This window comes from Lathyrus oleraceus, chromosome 5, assembly GCF_024323335.1.
Source record: "Lathyrus oleraceus cultivar Zhongwan6 chromosome 5, CAAS_Psat_ZW6_1.0, whole genome shotgun sequence".
Classification (NCBI taxonomy): domain Eukaryota; kingdom Viridiplantae; phylum Streptophyta; class Magnoliopsida; order Fabales; family Fabaceae; genus Lathyrus; species Lathyrus oleraceus.
The window spans coordinates 400,070,347-400,080,785 of record NC_066583.1 but is presented as its reverse complement, the minus strand read 5'-3'; positions in this window follow the sequence as shown (position 1 = coordinate 400,080,785).

Here is a 10,439-nt window from a genome sequence, read left to right as displayed (position 1 = left end):
ACACAACGGTATTAATGATGAAAAGTTTGTTTTAGAATGTGAGGCGTAGAGATCAAGTAAAGTGCGTAAAGTAAATAAAGTAAAGCGAGTGCGGAAAATAAATAAAGTAAAGCGAGTGCGGAAAATAAATAAAGTAAAGCGAGTGCGGAAAATAAATAAAGTAAAGCGAGTGCGGAAAATAAATAAAGTAAAGTGAGCGCGGAAAATAAAGAAAATAAAGCGAGTGTGGGAAATAAATAAAATAAAGCGAGTGCGGAAAATAAATAAAGTAAAGCGAGTGCGGGAAATAAATAAAATAAAGCGAGTGCGGGAAAATAAATAAAATAAAAGTGATGCGGGAAATAAATAAAATAAAAGCGATACGGGAAATAAATAAATAAAGCGATAAATAAGAACCTGCTCCAAATGGAGGGATTTAAATTTGCTACAAAAATAAACCTCTGACTCATGAAGATAAAGACGACAGCAACTCGAAGTGACCCAACTCAATCTCACTAAGGTGCGATAACCCCCTGATGTGACGGATTACCGCTATTACAAATGATAAATATATGCTTAGTCTTGTAAAACTAAGTTTGATGATTTAAAAGTGAAATGGAACGAACTATTTATAGAGGATTTCAGCAGCTTGCAAAGACCATGGTGCCCTCCAACTTCTCCTTAGTGGGAACGTGATTTCCAAAGGTGTCGTCCGCCATCCCTTCATGGAGCCCGCCATGTGTGTAAATGGGGTGGATTATGGGAACGTGGCGGATACCTCCTAGTTGAGGGTTGATGACTCATGGCTTCTCCTATAGCGGCCGCCATGTGCAACACCATGTGTGTAATTTTGCCGAAAACCCCTAATTTTAGGTCTTTTTGCTTCGTTTCTTCCAAAAGAGTCTGAAAGTGCTAAATATCTGAAAACAAGATAAAAGAGAGCATAATACAAACAAAATGATAATAAAATCCTAATAAACATGTGAAATCCGATTCAAAAACACGGTGTAATTCAGTGTGATCAAATTCTCCCACACTTAAACTTTTGCTTGTCCTCAAGAAAAACGATTTATAGTTTATGCAAGCAAAACAGTATCAACTAGATTTAATTCAAGGCCAAAAGACTTATGAGTTCATTCAAGGAATGTATCGATAGGTAATAACGAATCGAACTAACGGTATTGTAGTGACACTTCCCGCAATTGCGGTCGTAGGCTTCATTCCTATACAAATAAATCCACATTACCCCACCATACCTAAGCCTTCTTTTTGTTTTCTTAAAGTCCTTTTCATTCAGGTGCAATCACATTAAGCCCGTTATCCGTACATGCTTATAGTAAAGTGACCGGTTAGTGATTATGATCTTAAGCATGGGGCTTTGGTACATAAGTTGGTGTAACCCTTTTATTCAACCCAATTTGCAGTTATGGGGGATTGGATCGTAATCCACCCTACCAAGTTCAGCACCAGATACCTCTGAACTAATAAACAAATAGGCTTATTATTTTTTATTTTTCTAAGCATGGGGCTCCGATACATGAGTTGGTGTAACCCCTTTATTTAACCCAATTTGCAATTGTGGGGGATTGGATCGTAATCCACCCTACCAAGTTCAGCACTAGATACCTCTGAACCAACAAACAAATATGCTTATTATTTTTTTATTTTTCTTCTGCATGTTCCGCATATGTTTTTACTTTGCTGGGTTAAATGACCGTGTGAGAGTCACCTAGCCCGGATTTTCATGCGATTTGAGAACAAAGCAGGAATTTTTATGGTCATTCACTTATTTTCATCGGTCCCCTACGTAGAGCATGCTTAAGCCGAAGCTGACTGCTAGGCTAAACTACTTAAGGACTTATTTGGAACAAAATTTTGGGCTACAACATATGGGGTATCGGGATCGACTCTTATAATCATGAAGCCTAAGGTGTTAAGACAATACCGATTTTTAGAAAAAAATTTCCCAAGTCTTTTACATCCTATTATAAACCTGTCTTATAGCCTGAATGTTCAAGATGTATTGTTTTCTTGGCTAAAAATTTTTTTTTGGTAAGGTTAAAGAAATGGGGGAAATAAGGATACACTACACAAATGACTCGTCAGACACATGTTATTTTATTGAAAGGGAAAAACAAGCAACTAAAACATAAAACATACTAAAATTAAAAGAAAACGGTAAAAAGCGATAAAAGTAAAGGACAACGATAAAAAGCAATAAAAATAAAGGAAAGATGAAAAGCGATAAAATCTCCTCCCACACTTAAATCGAACATTGTCCTCAATGTTTCGATATGAGATAGCGTAGGAGTAACCTGGAAGAGAGAGAGAGAGAGCTAGGGGTGAGAACCGATACCGTCACCGTCACCGCCCTGGTCAGGATGTCTGGGTCGACGACGTCTAGTTCGAGTACTAAGTCCTTCTTGCATCTGCTTAGATCGACCTAGGAGAGATCCTTGGGTGGCCTCGATGAGAGTGAAGTGGCGCTCATTAGCCTGTCGTTGGCGTTGCTGCTCATTAGTGATCGCAAGCAAGGACTCAGTGACAGTCCGATGTGCTTGCTCACTACGCTACTGGGAAGCTACCATAAAAATTATATTATATGACAGTTGTTGGTTTATGGTATTCAGAAGGGTGTCACGCCTTTCCTCACGATTCAGGTGCTCACGCCACATCTCCTCAGTGATGTAGAAACCGGGAGTGGTACCTGCAAATGGGTTAGAGGAAGAAGGTGCGGTGTGTGCAGGTGATGCAGCAGGAATATCATGAGCAGGTGACTGGTCGCACCGGTCATACTCATCATCGGTCCCTTGCCCATCGTCCATAGGAATGTTAGGTGGCAAAGGACCGGTAAAGGGTGGAGCATCAAGATCGTATGTCCAGTTCCTCGCATGTCACACATCTTTACGCTGAGAGCAAGGTAGGACAACATTGGGTACAGTTGCACCATGTATCATGAGGTAGAAACCACCTTCTGCCGCACCTTGCATAATTTCATATCTTTCAAAAACTTCAAGTTAATGGTGCAGTGAGGGAGTGCTTCCAAGGTGGCTAACTCAGCACGTAGATTCAACGCTCTAGCAATGGAGGTAATCAAACCACCGAAAGGGATGGTTCCTCCTTTTTTAAGGATGGCAGACATATGGGCCAACATGAAAGGAACCGGATTGATCCTGCGATTAGTGAGGCAACCCTGTAAAAACAGCAATTCTCGGGCATTTACTTTGTTAGAAAGTTCCCGACCAAATATAGTACATGCCAAGAGGTATCGAAAAATACGTATGGTTGGGTTATGGATATTAGAAGCCAAAATTCCTTCAAAGGAAGTGACATTCACATTAGATATTCTGTTCCAAAAAGTAAACGCCTCGAGTGCCCATTCAGTATCTAAGGGTGTCTCACAGATAACACCCTCACCATAAGGCATTCCGCAGCAAACCCGCTAAAGCATCGGTAGTATACTCGTATTCTACATTAAACATTCTAAAACAGATGGTACCTACCGTGCTAGCAATGTCGGGGTAAATAGAGTAAATTAGGGAACTCAAAAATTCCCTAGTGAGCCTATCGTAGGTGGGTGCTTTACTAGAAAAAATATCGTGTAATCCTAAATTATCAAGCATGCGGAAAACACTATGGTATGTGCCTAGAGTGTACACACAGTCTTCGTCGACATACCTGGTAGCAAGGATCTCCCGAGTTTGCAATCTTTGCAAAATCTTGTTTTGTCGCTCACCGGGCTTTCCTCCACGAAGAATGATGTTGTTAAACTCCATTTCGGCCATTAATGGTGATTGTAGAGAAAAATGAGTATTTATAGAAAAGAAATGAAAAAATGGAGTCTAATGGGTTTTTGGTGGAGAAATGGAGAAGTGAAGTTGGGAAATGGTAATGGCTTGTAGTGAAAATGAGAAGCTTGGGAATTTGTTATGAACTTTGGTGGAGTTGGGAGAAGAAGAAAATGGGTTTGGAGAGGTTGAAGAAGGTATAAATGGTGAAAAAGAGAAATTTGTCTGTTACGTCATGGTGCCCACCATGAAGCCTATGGCGCCTACCATGTCTTCGGATTTGGTTGGGCAGGCTATGCTCATTGCTACTTGGGCTTTTGTCCTTTTGTTTTCATTTTTTTGTAAAAGGGGGGTTCATATAGGTATCCATAAATGCTGTTTTTTTTTTTATTTAAGCTTGATAAAACAAAATAAAACAAAATAAAATAAAACAAAATAAAGTAAAACAAAACAAAATAAAACAAAATAAAACAGTAAAGTAAAATAAAACAAAACAAAATAAAATAGTAAAGTAAAATAAAACAAAATAAAACAAAATGGACATAAAAACATAATAATAACAATAATAATGCATATATATATATATATATATATATATATATATATATGAAGAGTCAATAATAATTCACGAGTCCAGAGATCTTAGGAAAAATTAAGCAAGCATAATGTCATAGGAAACAATAAAAATAGGCATGAATAATAAGTAACGGGAAAAATAGGGAAATTCAAACAGTATTTCTCGGTTCATGATGGCATCAATGCTCGGGGTATGATGGAGTTTCTTCGTCTTCGTATCCTCGAAGCTCTGCGATCTGGCGTCGGAAGTCGGCGATCTCATCATGTAGCATATCAGTCTCGGTGTCATGTAAGGCAACTGATACTTCAACCTGCAAAGCAACATCAACAAGCTCCTGGCAAAGCTGAGCTATCTCCATCCGAAGCTTAACCAATTCAGATTGCATGCTCGGAGTCTGGAGATTCGGATTGTTGGTACGAACTTTGATTCTGATCGGTGCAATCTTCGGCGCGTCTACTTTCTCTCCCTGCCCTTCTATGGTGTAGGCCCAGTTGGCCTGATCAATAACACAAGTCACCTGTGGGTCAGGTAAAGTGAAGTAGTGAATAGTCTCACCCTCGATTAATAGCCCGTATTGATCCGGTTGGAAAGAAGATATCCTCACGAGGCCACGGTCCAGACAGAAATCAATATCCATCAAGGTGTAGCTGCAGTAAGACGTCAGGTGAGATAATCTTCTATCGAGTCCCATGTCTGAGGCTATATGAGTCACCGTGCTTCCAACATGTATAGGGCTCGCAGCAGAGCGAGCATTAAGATATAGACTCTCGATCAAGAAAGCTCCACAATCTATTGGGCGTGACTGAGTGGTACAGTACATGAAGAAGATCTCTTCAGCACTCACATGCGTATCAGGGTCACTCTTCCCTAGGAAGGTTTGGGCAATGATCATCTGGAAGTATCTGAAAGCAGGGTTATGAATCTTGTTGGAGATTTGGGTGGAAGGGTCAGGACTACCTCCACACGTAATATCGCTCCAAAACATCTCGACGTCTCGGCTCAGAAAGTAGCTCATGGGGAGCTCAGATGAAGCATCATAGGCAGTCTGAAAACCAAGCAAGTCGCAAAAACGCTTGTGGTTGAAGGTGTATTCTGCCCCAAACAACCTGAAATTAATGTATCCTCCATCACTGGCGTGACCAACATAGGCTCGTAGATAAGCGAGCTCAGGAACTCCAAAGTCAGGTTCCTGTAAGTCACATGCATAACATCAGTATATGCATCCCACTGTAATTGGTTGCACAAATGCCTGACACTAGGCTCAATGCCTAATGCTTTCATGCAGCTCGAGTCGGGATATCTGGTGGGCAGCATTGGGCGCTGTGAAAGCATGACGTAGCTGTAGCGGGGTATTCGTTACCATTAGAGATATTGACTAAATCCATGGTAAACCATACAAGTCGAGTCGCCACCGCACTTCTATTTATCCAAAGGAATGGTTAGAAAGCGAACAAAAACCTAAAAGTTTTATCGAATCAAAAACTAGTAAAAATGTCAGAGATCTGGGTAAGGGGGTTGGTTATGCAATGGGAAGGTTTTAAGCACCCAAAACATCCTAGGGAGCCCTTTCCATCTTTGTTGTAAGGTTGGTATTTTGTGAAAATTTGTTTGTGCAAACATGATTGAAGAGATGAGAAAAGAATATGCAAGTTATTTACATTTTATGTTTGGATGGATGAACCCACTGCCTACGTACCATCTTAAAAAAGATTAGGATCAAAACCTCGTACTTCGGGGTAAAAATCTCAAAATGAGTTGATGAATTGATTGGTCCAAAAGCCTTAAGATCTTTTGTTATTCAAGGGAGAAAACTCAACCTAAAAACCACAAATCCACCATGTGAGGATAGCTTCAACATGCTAGTGAGGGGTTAACCCTATAATAAGCATGGAAGACTCATTGTCCATCACTAAGGATATAGGTGAGTATTACATCTACCTCAAGGATAACTCAAACCTAACAGCTAAAGGTTATGAATTTTTTTGATTAAGAGAGTGACCATTGAAACCACAAAACATTTGAATGGTTTATATTTACTAATGAAAAGTATTTACAAAATATGGTCAAAGTTGACTTAGAAGTTCAATTCAAAATGAGTGTTATGAAAAGAAAGTTTGAAAATCAAAAGCATAGGGCTTAGGTTTCTAATGTTTGAAAAGAAATGTGAAATGTTTGCACAAAGGTTTTGGCTTGGGTTAGAGTGGAGGGAAGAAGAAGAATGGATAAAGTCCTAATCATACAAGAGATGAGGGATAAGAAACAAGACCACAAATGGAGTTCCTCTCTTGAGATCATATTGATGATCCAAGTAGCTCTCATCCTTTGGAATATGCAAGCAAAATAAGTGTAAGCTCAAGCAATCAACATAATCAAACAAGCTCTTAGAAGATCCCCAATGTCTCTTGTATCTTTCACTTTGGATGAACATGGCAATGATTCTTCAATTTGAGCTCTCATAGGATCCTCTGCAACAAAAGCAGACACATCAAAGAATTCTATGAAGTAAATCAAGAATGGACAAGAGTGAGTTTAGAGGTTTAGTCCTTCTAATCCATCTTCAACATTAAAGTCATTTTACTCCAATTTGCATAGGGAAAATCCTATAAACTAAAGTCCATTTGTCCATTTCTTTGCATTTGGTCCACAACAATCAAAACAAAACACAAGCACAATAATATATATACACAATTATGTGCTCAAGTGAGCAAAAGACAAATTGCATTAACATAAACATGTGCTCAAGTGAGCAAAAGGGGGAAAAGCAAATGAATAATATGGACAAGAATAGTAAATTGCATAAATGTAAAGAGCAAAAAGTAATTGTTAATGGTTAATGGTTAGTGTTAGTCGTTAGTGTGTCATAAGGCAAATTTAGCGCTATGTTAAGCAATCGTAATTGGACTTATGTAGAAGTCACAACTATCTGAGGCCGATCAATAATAATGTAGGCAACAACACAAGTTAGAGGTCTTGATTAGTGAATCAAACTCCAACAACTTGCAATGCCAAAAAGAAGATAGAAATGATCTTGTATTGATTTAGGACCTTTGCATGATTTAGGTCCTTTGCATGATTTAGGAAGCAACCTATCCTTAATGCAGAGCCATTCACTTGATCCATGATCAAGATGAATTAGATTTGAATCAAGGAAGATTAAACCTCCCTAATCAATGCTAACCACCAATCTTTAACTCATTGGTCAAAAAGAAAAAAGAAGAAGGAGAAGAAGAAGATGAAGAATTAAAGTGCATTAATGGAAATGGTATGTATTAATCAACAAATGTTGACCAAAGATAGGGAAGATCAAAGTTAAATAATAGAAAACAGAAGCAAGATGAAGATTAGAAGTCAAGAAATAAACAAAATATTTTTGGCATTTTTAATATTTAAAATAAAACTTGAATAAAAATAATAAAGAAAGGTAAAACTTCAAATTCACTTCAAATCAACTTTGAAAAGTCCAAGTGAAATATCCCAAGTTCAACAAGGTCAAACAAAGTTTGACAAAAAATTTCAACATTTCTAAAAGTCAGAAACTATTTTAAATCAATTAAAAATGCATAAAAATAACCTAATTGAATTAAAATCTCATATAAATCTCAAATCAATTAATAAATTGATGAGAATATTTTTCATAGATCTATCATCATTCAAAGAGGTTGAAATTTTTTTTTGTATTTTTTGAATATCAAAAACTATTTAAAATGAATTAAAAATGACCAGAAAAGAGAAAATTCATCAAAAAATATCAAATGATAAAATAAAAAATATTAAAAATCATTTTTAGAAACTAGAAATTAAAAGAGGAATAATGAAATTGGTCCCATAATTTTTGGACCAATAATGAGAGAGATATGAATTTTAGAAATAAAATGGAATTAAGAAAATAAAATGGATTAATTCAGAAATAACAAAAATCCACACGCGTTGGATTGAACTTCATTAAATGACGTGGAGGATCTAATGGCAATGGAATGCGCGCGCACCATGAACCTCAGTCAATTGAATAACACAAACATTAAAAAAAAGTCATAACATCCAATGGATCTGATCAGATCTGGAAGCATGATCCAATGACCTATATTAAAACTGGAAAACGGACGGTGGCCAGCGCCACCGTCTTCTCCGACTAGCTCCGGTGAGGGTTCAAATTTGCAGATGATAAAAAGTTAACAAATATGCGTGATCCAGATACCAAACGAAAGATAGAGTGATGTACATCACTCCTATACCAACCAAATTCACTCTAGATTCCTATTGAGAGAGAAATCAGAGGTTGAATTTTAATGGTATTCAACTGAACTTGCTTGATTTCAAAAATTCAAAGCTCAATAGTATTGTCTCTATGCAGAGGACTTCAGATCACACAAAAACAAGGCAAATGAAACAATATACAAGCTGTTTCGAAGCAAAATGCAGTGGAGGAAAACCTTTGAATTGTGAGGAATTGAGGCACGATCCTTGAGTTCTTTTGCAAACAGAAAGCTAAAATGGATCAAGGTGAAGAGGTCTAGGAACTTTTATATCTAAGAAAATAGTCGAGGAAACTGAATTCTAGATCTGAAGTTTTTAGAGGAAAGAGAGAGTTCCTTTGGTGTGGGTGTGGGATTTCAGTTGCACAGCATGTATGGCGCCTTAAGGTTGAGGAATTATGAAGCCAAAGCCTTGTATTTATAGATGGAGGGAGCTGCAAGCATCATTAAAATCGTGTGCATGGGAGAAGAGGGCCTCCATGCATGGGCCTGTATAGGCGCATGGAGGGCCCAATTATGATTGGAATTGCAGGCTATACATCATCAAATATGAATTGAACGTGCAGATTATGTATTAATGGATCATGCATGGCAATTGGAATGATTTTCAAAAAATGCACTATTTCATTGAAGCCTTCGATAATGCCATGTATAAAATCAAAATGCAACCTTATGAGTAATGGTTGGAAAGATTATTTCATAAGGAACAAATGTCATGTTGATCAAAACTTCATTTGGGCCTTGGAAATTAATGAAAACTGAACTTGAAGTGTAGGGTGCAAAACATGCATATGTGAAATTTCCAAAATTGGCCAATGTTCAAGCCCTTATGTCTCAATGATGCAAGCTACAAATGACAAAACCCTAAACATGAAAGTTGTAGATATTTTCAAGGAAATCAATTTGGACTTAAATTTTTCATCATTTGGGTTTTTGATGAAGAAGTTATGGGCACTTGAAGTTGGACTTTTTCACATTTTCATACATTTGGTCCAAAGTGACCTATAATGTTTTGCATTATCACATGTATTTATTTTGAGATTTTGTAATTTTGTTCAACATAAAATTTGAAGTAGACACAATAATATTTCCAATGCATTAAGTCTCACCTCAAAATCATGACAAATGAATGAGTTATGTTCTTGGGAAGTTGTCCCAAAATTAGGGTTTCAGTCAAAATAACCTATAATGTCTTGGAATGTATGATGACCTTCCAAGCTTCAAATAAAATTTTTATGAACATGAAATTTGTTCATATTGTTCTTAATAACATTTTTTCTCTTGGGGTCATCTCCATTTGACAAACACATAAAACGTTAGGTCTCAGTGCATTTCAAAATAGTCAGATGAATTGACTGATCAACTTCTCAAGTCCACACCTCATATCTTGATGAATGGATGATTGAGGATACTCAAATAAGTTCAAATATTCATGAAATGATGAATTAAAGAACTTCCATTGATTGTATTTGACCATGGGTTAAGGTTGCTTCATGAGCAAGGCATAGTTGATGAATAGATGAATTAGGGTTTCCTTAGGAAACAAGCCTCAAACCTCTTGATTTGCTTTGACCAAAATGATGATTTGAGACACTTGGGAGGCATATTTGATGGATGATAGCTTTGGGAACCATTACCATGATTGCTTTCATCTTCTCTTGACCATATCAATGCACATAGGGTCTCCTAGAAGCCTTTAGACCTTGTTACTGCTCAAGCTATAAACAAGAGATGTTAGTGACATATTTTTGTGCTTTTGGTTAGTAAATGAGAAAATAAATAATATATAAGTCAAGCATGCTTGGTGATCTCAAACCACTCAAGAGATCTCACCCAAAGGCA